Source organism: Bos indicus x Bos taurus, chromosome 3 (genome assembly GCF_003369695.1).
Source record: "Bos indicus x Bos taurus breed Angus x Brahman F1 hybrid chromosome 3, Bos_hybrid_MaternalHap_v2.0, whole genome shotgun sequence".
NCBI classification, from domain to species: Eukaryota; Metazoa; Chordata; class Mammalia; order Artiodactyla; family Bovidae; genus Bos; species Bos indicus x Bos taurus.
In genome coordinates this window covers 31214226-31230956 of record NC_040078.1, presented here as the reverse complement: position 1 = coordinate 31230956, position 16731 = coordinate 31214226, and positions in this window count along the sequence as shown.

The window sequence follows — 16731 nt, the reverse complement described above, 5'->3', positions numbered from 1 at the left end:
TTAAAAATATGCAATTAATAAAAAGAAGCCAGTTAAGGTAAAAAATGATGGGAGGGAGAGGGCAAATGGATCAAATAGGAAATAAATAGTGTTGGGGAAAACTTAATTCCAACCATATCAAAAACCACATAAATATAAATTGTGTAAATATACCAGTATAAAAGGTAGAACTTTCAGATTAAGTTAGAATATTTTAAGCATTAAAAGAGAATAAAAACAAGCTACTAACCTAGAATTCTGTGTCCTACAAATAAAACCTGAGGGAATTTGTCACCAGCAAATCTGCCTTGATAGAAATGTTAAAAGAAGATCTTCAGAAGGAGAAGTTATACAGGTCAGAAACTTGACTCTACCTAAAGAAAGGGAGAATATTAGAGAAGGAATAAATGAAGGTAAAATTAAAATCTGACTGTTAGTTTAGATACTGTTAGTTAGTTTAGTTAGTTTAGTTAGTTTAGAACTGTTTAGTTAGTTTAGAACTGTTTAGTTTAGTTAGTTTAGAACTGTTAGTTCACATGATAGAAACAACGATGTGATTATAGCTTATGAATAAGTGAAATGAATAACAGCAATAGTATAAGGCAAAGATGGGAGAGATTGAGAATTCCCTCATATAAGGTATGGACACTACCTATGAAGTAGTATAACGTTACTTAAAAGTGGATTTAGAATCATTGTAAATACATATTGCAAACTCTGCCGCAACCACTAAAAAAAAATTTAAGAAGTATAATGATATGTTGAAAGAAAATAGAATCATAGGAAATGCACAGTTAAAGCCAGAGAAGGCGTAAAGAGTGGAAGAAAAGAAGAGTGCAACAAATAGCAAGCAGTTACAAATTTTGCAGATACGAATGCAGCTCTATCAATAATCACTTCAAATGTGAGTGGTCTAAATACACCAACTAACAGAGATGTCAGAGGGAATTTTTTTTTTTTTTTAAAAGAAAACCCAGGTCTTAGTTGTCTACAAGAAACACTTTAAATATGAGGACAAAGATATATTAAAACTAAAGGAATGAAGAAAGATATACTATGCTAATACTAATCAAAAGAAAGTAGAAGTAGCTATATTAGAGACAAATCAGACTTCAAAACAAAACAAAAATATTTTCAAGGATAAAGAAGTCAATTAATTGAAAGGATATAACAATACTAAATACCCAATAACAGAGCTCTAAAATATAAGAAGCGGAAAAAATATACAAATCCGCAATTCTAATAAAAAATTTCAACACTGCTTTCTAAATAATTCATACAACCGATAACTAAAAAAGTAATAAAGATATAGAAGACATGAACAACACTATCAACCAACTTGATCGGACTGACATTTATAGAATATTCTATCCAACAGCAACAGAAAACATTCTTTTCAAGTGCACACACAAAATATTTACCACGATAGACCATATTTTGGGACGTGAAACAAGTCTCAATAAATTTAGGAGGATTAAAATCACTTAGAGAATTTTCTCAGACCAAAATGGAATTAAAGTAGACATTAATAACAGAAAGATATATGCCCAAATATTTGGAAACTACATAACTGCCTTCTAAATAAACCAGGAGACAAAGAATAAATCACAAGGGAAATTAGAAAACACTTTGAAAAAAATGAAAGTACAACTCATCAAAATTTCTTTTTTTTTTTTGGAAGCTAAAGCTTTTTGGGAGTGGGGAACTTACAGGATAACTTATAGCATTGAAAACCTCATATTAGAGAAATAAAAAGTTTTTAAATCAATGACTTAAACTTCTATCTTAAAAAACTAGAAAAATAAAAGCAAACCCAACATAAGCAAAAGGAAGTAAATCATAAAAATAAGAACAGATAGTCTTCTAGGAAGGCTGATGGGGAGCAAGGGAGAGAGAACAAATTACCAATATCAGAAATGAGAGGGGAAACAACTATAGATCTTACAGACCTTAAAAGGAGAATAAGGGGGACTTCCCTGGACGTCCAGTAGTTAATACTCCAAGCTCCCACTGCAGGGGGCCTGGGTTTGATCTCTGGTCAGGAAACAAAGTGCCAGACTCAACTGAGTGACTAATACACACACACAGACACACAGACACACACCAGCCAAAAACAATAAATAAATAATAAAAATAAAAAATAAAAGAATAAGCAAAAATTATTAAAACCTTATGCCAACAAATAAAACTTAGATTAAAATTGACACTTTTTTTTAAGAGGCAAGTTATCAAAACTCACACGAGAAGTAGCCGGAATAGTCATGTATCTATGAAAGAAATTTGTGTATAAAAATTTTCCATAAAGAACTATAGGCATAAGCAGCTTTACTGGTGAGTTCTACCAAAAACATAAGGATATAAAGTCCATTTCACCTAAAACTCTTCTGCAAAATAAAACTTGAGGGTGGACTCCCAACTCATTCTGATTCCACCATTACCCCCAATGACAGAACCAAATGGTTATTTTAGGAAAACTACAAGCTAATTTCCAACATTAACATAAATAAAATAATTCTCAACAAAATTTAAACAAGTTGAATCCAGCAATGTAGAAAAAGGATTGCTGTTGTTGTTTAGCTGCTCAGTTGTGCCTGACACTTTGCAACTGCTTGGACTGTAGCCCACCAGGCTCCTCTGTCTGTGGGATTTCCCAGGCAAGAATACTGGAGTGGGTTGCCATTTACTTCTCCAGGGGATCTTCCCCACCCAAGGATCAAACCCATGTCTACTGCACTGGAAGGTGGGTTCTTTACCACTAAACCACCAGGGAAGCAAAATAGGATAATACATCATGATTCAGTTCAGTTCAGTAGCTCAGTCATGTCCGACTCTTTGTGACCCCATGAATCGCAGCACGCCAGGCCTCCCTGTCCATCATCAACTCCCGGAGTTCACTCAAACTCACGTGCATCAAGTCAGTGATGCCATCCAGCCATCTCATCCTCTGTCGTCCCCTTCTCCTCCTGCCCCCAATCCCTCCCAGCATCAGTCTTTTCCAATGAGTCAACTCTTCGCGTGAGGTGGCCAAAGTACTACAGTTTCAGCTTTAGCATCATTCCTTCCAAAGAATACCCAGGACCAATCTCCTTTAGAATGGACTGGTTGGATCTCCTTGCAGTCCAAGGGACTCTCAAGAGTCTTCTCCAACACCACAGTTCAAAAGCATCAATTCTTCGGCACTCAGCTTTCTTCACAGTCCAACTCTCACATCCATACATGACCACTGGAAAAACCATAGCCTTGACTAGACGGACCATTGTTGACAAAGTAATGTGTCTGCTTTTCAATATGCTATCTAGGTTGGTCATAACTTCCCTTTCAAGGAGTAAGCATCTTTTAATTTCATGGCTGCAATCACCATCTGCTGTGATTTTGGAGCCCAGAATAATAAAGTCAGCCACTGTTTCCTCCGTTTCCCCATCTATTTCCCATGAAGTGATGGGACCGGATGCCATGATCTTAGTTTTCTGAATGTTGAGCTTTAAGCCAACTTTCTACTCTCCTCTTTCACTTTCATCAAGAGGCTTTTTAGTTCCTCTTCACTTTCTGCCATAAGGGTGATGTCATCTGCATATCTGAGGTTATTGATATTTCTCCCGGCAATCTTGATTCCAGCTTGTGTTTCCTCCAGCCCAGCGTTTCTCATGATGTACTCTGCATAGAAGTTAAATAAGCAGGGTGACAATATACAGCCTGGACGTACTCCTTTTCCTATTTGGAACCAGTCTGTTGTTCCATGTCCAGTTCTAACTGTTGCTTCCTGACCTGTATATAGGTTTCTCAAGAGGCAGGTCAGATGGTCTGGTATTCCCATCTCTTTCAGAATTTTCCACAGTTTATTGTGATCCACACAGTCAAAGGCTTTGGCATAGTCTATAAAGCAGAAATAGATGTTTTTCTGGAACTCTCTTGCTTTTTCCATGATCCAGCAGATGTTGGCAATTTGATCTCTGGTTCCTCTGCCTTTTCTAAAACCAGCTTGAACATCTGGAAGTTCACGGTTCATGAATTGCTGAAGCCTGGCTTGGAGAATTTTGAGCATTACTTTACTAGCATGTGAAATGAGTGCAACTGTGTGGTACTTTGAGCATTCTTTGGCATTGTCTTTCTTTGGGATTGGAATGAAAACTGACCTTTTCCAGTCCTGTGGCCACTGTTGAGTTTTCCAAATTTGCTGGCATATTGAGTGCAGCACTTTCACAGCATCATCTTCAAGGATTTGAAATAGCTCAACTGGAATTCCATCACCTCCACTAGCTTTGTTTGTAGTGATGCTTTCTAAGGCCCACTTGACTTCACATTCCAGGATGTCTGGCTCTAGGTGAGTGATCACACCATCGTGATTATCTTGGTCATGAAGATCTTTTTTGTACAGTTCTTCTGTAATATCTTCTGCTTCTATTAGGTCCATACCATTTCTGTCCTTTATCGAGCCCATCTTTGCCTGAAATGTCCCCTTGGTATCTCTCGTTTTCTTGAAGAGATCTCTAGTCTTTCCCATTCTGTTGTTTTCCTCTACTTCTTTGCATTGATCGCTGAAGAAGACTTTCTTATCTCTTCTTGTTATTCTTTGGAACTAAGCGCTCAGATGCTTATATCTTTCCTTCTCTCCTTTGCTTTTTGCCTCTCTTCTTTTCACAGCTATTTGTAAGGCCTCCCCAGACAGCCATTTTGCTTTTTTGCATTTCTTTTCCATGGGGATGGTCTTGATCCCTGTCTCCTGTACAATGTCACGAACCTCCGACCATAGTTCATCAGGCACTCTATCTATCAGATCTAGTCCCTTAAATCTATTTCTCACTTCCACTGTATAATCATAAGGGATTTGATTTAGGTCATACCTAAATGGTCTAGTAGTTTTCCCCACTTTCTTCAATTTAAGTCTGAATTTGGCAATAAGGAGTTCATAATCTGAGCCACAGTCAGCTCCTGGTCTTGAATTTTCTGACTGTATAGAGCTTCTCCATCTTTGGCTGCAAAGAATATAAGCAATCTGATTTGGGTGTTGACCATCTGGTGATATCCATGTGTAGAGTCTTCTCTTGTGTTGTTGGAAGAGGGTGTTTGCTATGACCAGTGCGTTCTCTTGGCAAAACTCTATTAGCCTTTGCCCTGCTTCATTCCATATTCTAAGGCCAAATTTGCCTGTTACTCCAAGTGTTTCTTGACTTTCTACTTTTGCATTCCAGTCCCCTATAATGAAAAGGACATCTTTTTTGGGTATTTGTTCTAAAAGGTCTTGTAGGTCTTCATAGAACGGTTTAACTTGAGGTTCTTCAGCGTTACTGGTTGGGGCATAGATTTGGATTACTGTGATATTGAATGGTTTGCCTTGGAAACAGAGATCATTCTGTCACTTTTGAGATTGCATCCAAGTACTGCATTTCAGACTCTTTTGTTGACCATGATGGCTACTCCATTTCTTCTAAGGGATTCCTGCTCACAGTAGTAGATATAATGTTCATCTGAGTTAAATTCACCCATTCCAGTCCATTTTAGTTCGCTGATTCCTAGAATGTGGATGTTCACTCTTGCCATCTCCTGTTTGACCACTTCCAATTTGCCTTGATTCATGGACCTAACATTCCAGGTTCCTATGCAATATTGCTCTTTACAGCATCAGATCTTGCTTCTATCACCAGTCACATCCACAACTGGGTATTGTTTTTGCTTTGGCTCCATCCCTTCATTCTTTCTGGAGTTATTTCTCCACTGATCTCCAGTAGCATACTGGGCACCTACTGACCTGGGGAGTTCCTCTTTTAGTATCTTATCATTTTGCCTTTCCATACTGTTCATGGGGTTCTCAAGGCAAGAATACTGAAGTGGTTTGCCATTCCCTTCTCCAGTGAACCACATTCTGTCAGACCTCTCCACCATGACCCGCCCGTCTTGGGTTGCCCCACAGGGCGTGGCTTAGTTTCATTGAGTTAGACAAGGCTGTGGTCCATGTGATCAGATTGACTAGTTTTATGTGATTATGGTTTCAGTGTGTCTGCCCTCTGATGCCCTCTCATAACACCTACCATCTTACTAGGGTTTCTCTTACCTTGGATGTGGGGTATCTCTTCACAGCTGCTCCAGCAAAGCACAGCCGCTGCTCCTTACTTTGGACGAGGGGTATCTCCTCACAGCCTCCCCTCCTGACCTTGAACGCGGAGTAGCTCCCCTGGGCCCTCCTGCGCCCGTGCAGCCACCACTCATCTCCAGAATGCAAGGTCAATTTACTATTCAAAAATCAATCAGTATAACAACCACATTAACAGTCTAAAAAGGAAAAATCTTATAATTAATCTCAATAGTTACAGAAAAATCTTTTGTAAAATTCAAAAACTCTAAGCAAAGTAATGATAGAAGGGAACTCTCTCAATTTATTAAAGAACATTCAATATGTCAACAAATTTGGAAAACTCAGCAGTGGCCTCAGGACCGGAAAAGGTCCAGTTTTCATTCCAATCCCAAAGAAGGGCAATGCCAAAGAATGTTCAAACTGCCATACAATTGCACTCATTTCACATCTAGCAAGGTAATGCTCAAAATCCTTCAAGCTAGGCTTCAGCAGTACATGAACCAAAAACTTCCAGATGTACAAAATGGATTTAGAAAAGGTAGAGGAACCAGAGATCAAATTGCCAATATCCACTGGATCCTAGAGAAAACAAGGGAATTCCAGAAAAATATCTACTTCTGCTTCATTGACTTTGCTAAAGCCTTGGACTGTGTGGGTCACAAATTATGGAAAATTCTTAAACAGGTGGGACTGCCAAACCACCTTACCTATCTCCTGAGAAACTTGTGTGCAGGTCAAGAAGCAAGAGTTAGAACCAGACATGGAACAATTGACTGGTTCAAAATTGGGCAAGGAGTATACCAAGGCTGTATAGTGTCAGCCTGCTTATTTAACTTCTATGCAGAGTGCATTATGTGAAATGCCAGGCTGATGAATCATAAGCTGGAATCAAGATTGCCAGAAGAAATATCAACAACCTCAGATATGCCTTAGGGTCTTCCCTGTAGCTCAAATGGTAAAAAATCTGCCTACAACACAGGAGACCCGGGTTCAATCCCTGGGTCAGAAAGATCCTCTAGAGAAGGGAATAGCAGTCCACTCCAGTATTCTTCCTGGAGAATCCTATGGACAGAGGAGCCTGGCAAGCTGCAGTCCATGAGACCACGAAGAGTTGGACACGACTGAGCAATTAACACTACTACATTCAGATATGCATATGATACCACTCTAATGGTGGAACTAAAGATAAACTAAAGAGCCTCTTGATGAAGGTGAAAGAGGAGAGTGAAAAAGCTGGCTTAAAACTCAACATTCAAAAAACTAAGATCAAGGCATCTTATCCATCACTTCATGGCAAAAAGAAGGGGGAAAAGTGGAAACAGTGATAGATTTTATTTGGGAGGCTCCAGAATCACTGTGGACAGTGACTGCAGCCATGAAATTAGAAGACACTTGCTCCTTAGAAGGAAAGCTATGACAAACCCAGACAGCATTTTAAAAAGCAAAGACATCACTTTACTAATCAAAGTTATGGTTTCCCAGTAGCTGTGTATGGATATGAGAGTTGGACCATAAAGAAAGCTGAACACCAAAGAATTGATGCTTTCGAAATGTTGTGCTGGAGAAGACTCTTGAGAGTTTCTTGGACAGCAAGGAGATCAAACCAGTCAATCCTAAAGGAAATCAACCCTGAATATTCATTGGAAGGACAGATGCTGAGGCTGAAGTTCTAATACTTTGGCCAACTGATGCAAAGAGTCGATTCATTGAAAAAGACCCTGATGCTGGAAGAGATTGAGGGCAGAAGGAAAGGCGGGCAACAGAGGATGAGATGGTTGGATGACATCACTGACTCATGATGGACATGAATTCAAGAAAACTCTGGGAGATAGTGAAGGACAGGGAAGCCTGGCATCCATGGGGTGGTAAAGACTCAGACACGACTTAGTGACTGAACAACAGAAAAACCACAGCTATTGTAACACTAAATGGTGTAATGCTTTTTCTCCTAAGATTAGGAACAAGGAAAGGTTGTCTGTTCCCCGCAAGTCTTTTCAACATTGTACTGAAGGTACTATTCAGATCCACTCAGCAAAAACAAGAAAAGAAATAGAAGGCATCCAGACTAGAAAGGAGAAATAAAACCTTTTATCCTGAAATTTACTTTCTCTAAGTGCATAAACTCATTACCTTGGCATAATGGAATTTGGAAAAGTCCACTTATCTGCTGGGTATTAGCTAACACATTCTACCCCTTTGTCTACCATTCTTCTTTTTAACATCTGGAGGATTTGCTTGGATTAGACACAGCCAGGAACTTCCATTCTGATATCAGTGCTAAGGTCTGATCAACCTTTCCCCCTTCTCCTCCTTCTTTCTTCTTCTCCTTCTTCTTCTTCCTCTTCCCCTTTCCCTCCTCTTCCTCCTCCTTTCTTCTTCTTCTCTCTTTCTTTCTCCTGGAATCAGAAGACTAAACAGTTAAAGAAGTCAGTGCTGAGTTCATGCTTGAGAATGTTCATCCATGTCTGTCTTTTTAACACCCTCTCTCATTTCTAAGAATGCAGATAGGCAAAATTGTCTCAGAATGTGCTTATGCTTGAGAGTTTCCTCATCCTGAAAAGGCAGGAAAGAGAAAAGTTCTAGGCATTAGATAGTTAACACATCAAACTATTCCTTGCTGGCTAATATGCTCTCAATGTCCTGTGGGGGATAGATGATATTTGAGTGTGGATGAAGGGCAGAAGAGGCTCAGCAGCTCAACTTGCCTTGATTCTTGGTACTAAGCTGCCTCCAGCCCAGAGTTAAGGAGCTGCCCACATTGGCACAAATGTAACCCGAGTAACACGTTGGGGTCAGGTGCAAAAGCCTCCTAGTAATAAAGCTAGAACATTTGCTTGACGTTGCCTTCTACATACACTGCTTTCAGGAACATTGCAGAGTTATCAGTGCTTGACATAGATAGCCAAGAACCCAGAAACCTAGGTTCCTATCACCTCTTCCTCAGTTTTCCCCTTACAAACTGCTATGATTACCCCACAGAGGAAGAATGGACCACCCCTAACTTAAAATTTGGTAAAAATTGATGATGACAGGCATATGTATGAAAGGCTTTGTTAGTCACTTCTGGGAAGAGCAAGACAGGCTCCCAAGAGGCCAAAAATAAAAAGAGAAACAGGAAACTGGACTGAAAAACAGAAAAAGGGACAACTGGACTGGGGTTTTACAGTGATTGTGGAATGGGATTGCAATAAGGACCGGAGATTGGGAGGTTTGAACTTCCCACTGATGCCGAAGCAGCAAGCACCTTGACTTTCTTATAAATTTTCCCAGGAGAAATGGAAGTGGGCTTGAAAAGCTGTCAGCATTTGAACATCAAAAATGGAGTCAGGCTGTCTAGGACAGCGACTATCAGTAATTCCTTCAGAGATCTGTCTTCCTGGTCTCCACCCGCAGTGTGAGGAACATCTACCAGGTACCCAACCCAGCAACATCTGTCTTTGAGAAGAGCAGTTGTTTGGGGTAGAATATCACTCCCACACAAGGAACAGCTGCATGTGTAGAGGTGACAGAACCTAATGAGCTTGCAGAGAATATTTAAATTGCTAAACAGGATAGCATATTTACTAGTGTGTTTATCCCTAAGCATTTGCAATAAAAATCAAAGTGATGCCATTATGTGATCCCCCAGCGGCATGTACTTGGAAGCTCTCCTTTTTTTAGCCAAAATTGATTTGAGGTTGTGTATAATTCTTCCTTTCAAACAGTAATTGAGAATCTGAATGGTGGGGAATTAAGCAGAGGAGCAGGAAGGAGCTTACAGCAGCAGAGAATCTGCTCTACCAGTCATACCGCTGACAGTACTCCTGTGGCGGGGACTACCAACTGTGGTGCAGAGGGAAGAACCTTGGCTTTGAAGCCAATGGACTCAAATTTTAACTGTGAGTCAGTGACTTCACATGTGACCTTAGGAAATTAATTTTCTTACAAGCTCACTTTCTCCATCTGTACATTAGCAGTAAAATTACCTACCACAATAAAATTGCTATAAGGAAAAACTGAGAAAATTTGTTCAAGTTTCCAGTGCAATGTACACACATATAAAATAGGTACTTAGCAGATGTTACTGTGTTGATTCCACTATACTCACTATTAAGAGCACCGACAATACCAACAAATCGTGAATTTTAACAAATGTCCATGTGGTTTAGCTCCACGTTCGCTGTCCATGGTACATAAACTGCTGTCGAAAATTACCAACGAAAAGATCACGTTTGCACTTCAGAACCTCCAAAGAATTCACCACCTCCTCAGCACACTCCATCTGGACACTCTAACAAAAAGTTCTTCCCTAAACTGAACTGAAATCTAGCTTGCCACAGCACAGCAGCTCCCAAACAGTTGTTAATAGAAAAGAATTCTGAAGGATGTTAGCAGTTCAATAGAAAATAAAATGAAGATTCTGATTTCCATTTCTGACAATAGTTCAGACTAGAGATCTTCAAAAATCATCCAGGTACAAAGAAACCAAGAAGACTGTATGAATTATTTTTAAATATATTCTTAAATGTATAGTGCATAGAAGGGGTGACATGACAGTTAAAATTTTTTTTTTAAAACAAGATTCTTTATAACCCAAAAAGGAGATAAAAGCAGCAACTCAGAGAGGCAAATTCTGAGCAGCCAGCTGCCCTGAGGACAACTCTGGGGTTTTCCTGGAGAAAAGACCTGGGCCTATGTAAGATAGGAAGGTGAATCTGAGACCCTTGCATGAATCTGAGACCATTAAAAACTGATTCCCTCAATGAAAGGATGAACTAAAAAATAATGATAATAACCCCACAAAGGGAGACAAAAGGAAGTCTGCCTGCCTGAGTCTTCAGACTGAAAAATGGAAGAAATACAAAAGTCTCCCTTGACATAACCAGCTCAGGAAGAATATGCATGGAAATCACACTTTTTGAAAGGTTCTTTAAAAATCCAATAATAAGCTAAAGAGGTCTTAAGCGGATCATAATCCCAGACTGAACATAGCAAATGCAAATTCTCTCTAGAGTAATACACCTTAAACCCAGGCTCAGAGGATTTTCACAATTAAGCTCCAGTGAGCATGATTTCATAATTTAAATTTATAAATTAGATTCATAAAGACCTCAGACATTGGACAGAATATAAAATAAGTATGTTTGTCAAAAATGAAAAATAAGAAAGGATAAAGTTACTTATTCAGATTATATTTTGACAAACTAAGTACATGTGTTATAATTTTAAGCATAGTCACTCAAATAATAGAAATAGGATGTGTACTATCTAAATTAGTGGAGGTTTAAAAAGAAAAGATGTTTTTAAAAAATCAATCCAAAGGAAAGTAAAAGAAAAGAGAGAAAAAAAAAACAATATTTGATAAAAATAAGAAGCCCAAAATAAGTGGTAAGTTTAAAATGAAATATATCAGTAATAACATTGAGGGTAAATAAACTATACTGTCCAGTTAAAAGAGAAATATAAAGACTATGGACTAGATGAAGAAATAAAATCCAACTAACATAAGACTAGAGAAAGACTGAAACTGGGGGAAATACTAGCCAAAATAAAGCTGGGAGAGTTTCACTCCCAACCAAGATGGAGTAACAGTGGCCAGATTTACCTTGTTGTTGCTGTTGTTCCATTGCTAAGTTGTGTCCAACTCTTCACAACCCATGGACTGCAGTACGCCAGGCTTCCCTCTCCTTCACTATCTCCTGGAGTTTGCTCAGATTCATGTCCATCGAGTCAGTGATGCCATCCAGCCATCTCATCCTCTGTCACCCCCTTCTCCTCCTGCCCTCAACCCCTCCCAGCATCGGGCTCTTTCCCAGTGAGCCAGCTCTTTGCATCAGGTGCCCAAAGTACTGGAGCTTCAGCTTCAGCACTAGTCCTTCCTCTTAGCTAACACAACCAAACACTGACTTGGAAGAAAATGCTGCCAAAACACCGTATACAATATAACAAAGGACAGTGATCCCTGAAAGATGGGAAAACAAAGGAGATGAGGCCTGTGATTGCCCAAGAATACTGACTTGAGAGTTGCCAGGCCACAGCACAGGGAAAGGACACCCAGGCAGACCCAAGGTACTCCCTGAGGAGAGGAAATAAAGCTGGGAGTGCAGGAAGGTCAATGCAGAGAGAGTTAGCAGGTAAAGTACCAGAGGAGAGCTACATAGAAAGAGAACTCCAGAGGCCTGCAAAAGGTTTCCCTATAGCATTCTTTATTGACTGTGCCAAAGCCTTTGACTGTGTGGATCACAATACACTGTGGAAAATTCTGAAAGAGATGGGAATACCAGACCACCTGACCTGCCTCTTGAGAAATCTGTATGCAGGTCAGGAAGCAATAGTTAAAACTGGGCATGGAACGACAGACTGGTTCCAAATAGGAAAAGGAGTACTTTAAGGCTGTATACTGTCACCCTGCTTATTTAACATATATGCAGAGTACATCATGAGAAACGCTGGACTAGAAGAAGCACAAGCTGGAATCAAGATTGCCGGGAGAAATATAAAGAACCTCAGATATGCAGATGACACCACCCTTATGGCAGAAAGTGAAGAGGAACTAAAGAGCTTCTTGATGAAAGTGAAAGAGGAGAGTGAAAATGTTGGCTTAAAACTCAACATTCAGAAAATGAAGATCATGGCATCTGGTCCCACCACTTCATGGGAAATAGATGGGGAAACAGTGGAAACGGTGGCTGACTTTAGTTTTCTGGGCTCCAAAATCACTGCAGATGGTGATTGCAGCCATGAAATTAAAAGACGCTTACTCCTCGGAAGGAAGTTATGACCAACCTAGACAGCATATTAAAAAGCAGACACATTACTTTGTCAACAAAGGTCTGTCTAGTCAAGGCTATGGTTTTTCCAGTAGTCGTGTATGGATGTGAGAGTTGGACTGTGAAGAAAGCTGAGCGCCAAAGAATTGATGCTTTTGAACTGTGGTGTTGGAGAAGACTCTTGAGAGTCCCTTGGACTGCAAGGGGATCCAACCAGTCCATCCTAAAGGAGATCAGTCCTGGGTGTTCATTGGAAGGACTGATGTTGAAGCTGAAACTCCAATACTTTGGCTACCTGATGCAAAGAGTTGACTCATTGGAAAAGACCCTGATGCTGGGAGGGATACGGGGCAGGAGGAGAAGAGGACGACAGAGGATGAAATGCCTGGATGGCATCACCGACTCGATGGATGTGAGTTTAAGTGAATTCCGGGAGTTGGTGATGGACAGGGAGGTCTGGCATGCTGCGATTCATGGGGTCGCAAAGAGTCGGACACAACTGAGCGACTGAACTGAACTGATAGCATTCAAACGAGTACTGATCAGCGTACACAGTGAAGAAACTACCCAGAGTCAGGTAAAGAACCACCTGAAAGGATCAGAGGTAATAGTACCCAACAATCACATAGGGCTGAGAACAGAGCTCATTCTCACTAGCCAGACTGGAAAACCTCAAATGTCATGGGGAACTGAGTAAAGTACACAGAAGAGTCTTTTCTCAATAGAGGGAAATAATTAAACCTAGACTGAGCATCATTCTGTTCTCAACTAATACATCATAAAACAAGATCTGAAGATACTGATTTCCAAGTAGTTTAAATGCATCTTAGAGAAAAGTTCAAGAATATTTGCAGAAATACTAAAATAATCAACATCAAACAAGGGAAAATACATAATGTATTTTATGCATCCTAAAGAAAATTACCAGACATTCTAAGAAGCAGAAAAATACAATGCATAGTGAGGAGAAAAGTTAGTCAATCAAAACTGATCCAAATTGACACAAATGTTAGTATTAGCATAAAAGGACATTAAAATATGTATGTCATATATTTAAAAAGCTAACTAGGGACATAGAAGCTATAAAAAAGATCCCAAATGAACTTTTAGAAATAAAAATTGAAATATGTGAGATGAAAATATACTGGGTGGGATTAAGAGCAGATTAGACATTGAGGAAGAAAAGATGAATGAATTTGAAGACATAGCAATAAAATTACCCAAAAAGAAAAGAAGAGAGAGAAAAAGGATCAAAGATCATATAAAAATCAATTATCTTAATGGTGGTGATGATTTCATGGATATTTATATAATACCATAACATCAAATTATACATTTTAAATATGGGTAGTTTACTATAAGTTATGGCTTCCCTGATAGCTCAGTCAATAAAGAATCCACCAGCAATGCAGGAGACCCCGGCTCAATTCCTGGGTGGGGAAGATCCCCTGGAGAAGGGATAAGCTGCCCATTCCAGCACTCTTGGGCTTTCCTTGTGGCTCCGCTGGTAAAGAATCTACCTGCAATGCAGAGACGTGGGTTCAATCCCTGGGTTCGAAAGACCCCCTGGAAAAGAGAAAAGCTACCCAGTCCAGTATTCTGGCCTGGAGAATTCCATGGTCTGTATAGTCCATGGGGTCACAAAGAGTAGGACATGATTAAGCAACTTTCACTTTCACTGTAAGTTATATTTCAGGAAATCTCTCTTTTAAAAAATTGGTACATCTAATATTCAGCAAGGTGACTATAGCTACAGCTATACTATAGCTAACAATACTGAATTATACATTTGAATGTTGTTAATAGAGTACGCTCTCACCAGACACACACTAAAAATTTAATACGAGGTGATAGATGTGTAACTAACCTTATGGTGGTAATCATATCACAATTTACATGTGTATCAAATTATCACATTGTTCACCTTAAGCCTGAGCCATTTACATGTTAGTTTTATCTCAATGAAGCTGAAAACCCCCCCAAATTGGTGTAACCATATGAACATTAATCAATAAATTTTAATATGTAAAGCAATATAAAAAGTAAGCAGCACTTAATAGTAAGTGCAACTTACCAAAAACATATAATGCTAAATTTGTGTGTACCTAATAACATGGTCTCAAAACAATGAACTGACACAAAGAACTGCTTCTGAGACGCAGGCTCTACTCTTCTAATTTTAGATTGTGTGCATTTCTATGTACGTGTGGGAAACGAGTGGGGAACAGGTATGCTGGGTGGTGGTGAGAACTGGTCTATTCCTCAGCAGGATTTCAGTTCAGACTGGTCTGTCAAAGACATGAAGCAAATGGCACTATGGCTACTTTCTCAGATGCCGCTACCACTCTTGGCATTGAGAAGACTGAATTGTCAGGCAGTTTCTTTCCTATTCATGTTATGTTGTTAAAGAACGCTTGGTTCACTGAGGATTTATTAAGCACTGTATAATTTTATATTCATATTTAAGATTTTTTCTTCTTCTTATTTTTGGAGCAGAGAAAGGCTTATTGCAAGGCCATGTGAAGAGACGCAAGTGGCTCATGCCCTAAACGTCTCAGGCTCCCCAAGGTTTTGGCAAAGCAAAACCCTTTGGTTTTCTTTTTTTTTCTTCTTCTTCTTCTCAAATTTTCTAAAATCATTTATTTAATTTGAGGTATAGGCGATAAACAATGTTGTGATAGTTTCAGATGAATAGCAAAGGGACTCAGCTATACATCTTTCCTCCTTCCCTACTTCAGCAACCATAAGCAATTATCTAGATAAAGATGGAAATGTGCACACAAAGAACCAGGGAGTCCCATATAGAAGGAAGAGAAAAAGTGAAAGAATAAGCTCAGTGTGTCCTGCATCACTGCGACCTTGTAATGACGAAGTACAAAGCAGATGCCTGAAATAAATCTTTCTCATTAGGCAAAGAAGCACTTTTCGTTATTCTTAAGTTCCTAAAAGAGATATGCAAATATATTAACCCAAGGTAGATCAGCCAGGTAACATTAGTGAGGTGAGCCAGACACATTTCAACTGAAATTTAAACATTTAAGGATAGTCTTTGTATCTATAAATAATACGCTGACTCCTTCCTCCACTTTTTCTGAAACACACACTCTTCTCAATCTGTCATAGGCCTGCTTTTTAAAAAATACAGTTTTTTTTTAATTTAAAAAATACAGAATGTAAATATTGACACTACTACAAGAGAAATTCTAAGACAAATCACATCATAATAGCATATTTTAGCATTCCTCTCTCCATAATTGAACAAAAAAATTCAGTAAAGCTATAACATATTTTAATAGTAAATTGAGAAGCTTGACTTAGCTGACATATACAGAACACTATATTCAATAGCTGCATAAAACAAAATCTTTCCTAGCACACATGGAAGAGTTACAAAAGCACAAGAATATATAATGGCTCTAAGTTTCAAAAATTTCAAAAGATTAAAACAATATAGATTGTCTCATTATCAGAAAAATGCAAATCAAAACCACTATGAGGTACCATTTCACGCCAGTCAGAATGGCTGCGATCCAAAAGTCTACAAGCAATAAATGCTGGAGAGGGTGTGGAGAAAAGGGAACTCTCTTACACTGTTGGTGGGAATGCAAACTAGTACAGCCACTATGGAGAACAGTGTGGAGATTCCTTAAAAAACTGGAAATAGAACTGCCTAATGATCCAGCAATCCCACTGCTGGGCATACACATTGAGGAAACCAGAAGGGAAAGAGACACATGTACCCCAATGTTCATCGCAGCACTGTTTATAATAGCCAGGACATGGAAGCAATCTAGATGCCCATCAGCAGATGAATGGATAAGAAAGCTATGGTACATATACACAATGGAGTGTTACTCAGCCATTAAAAAGAATACACTTGAATCAGTTCTAATGAGATGGATGAAACTGGAACCTATTATACAGAGTGAAGTA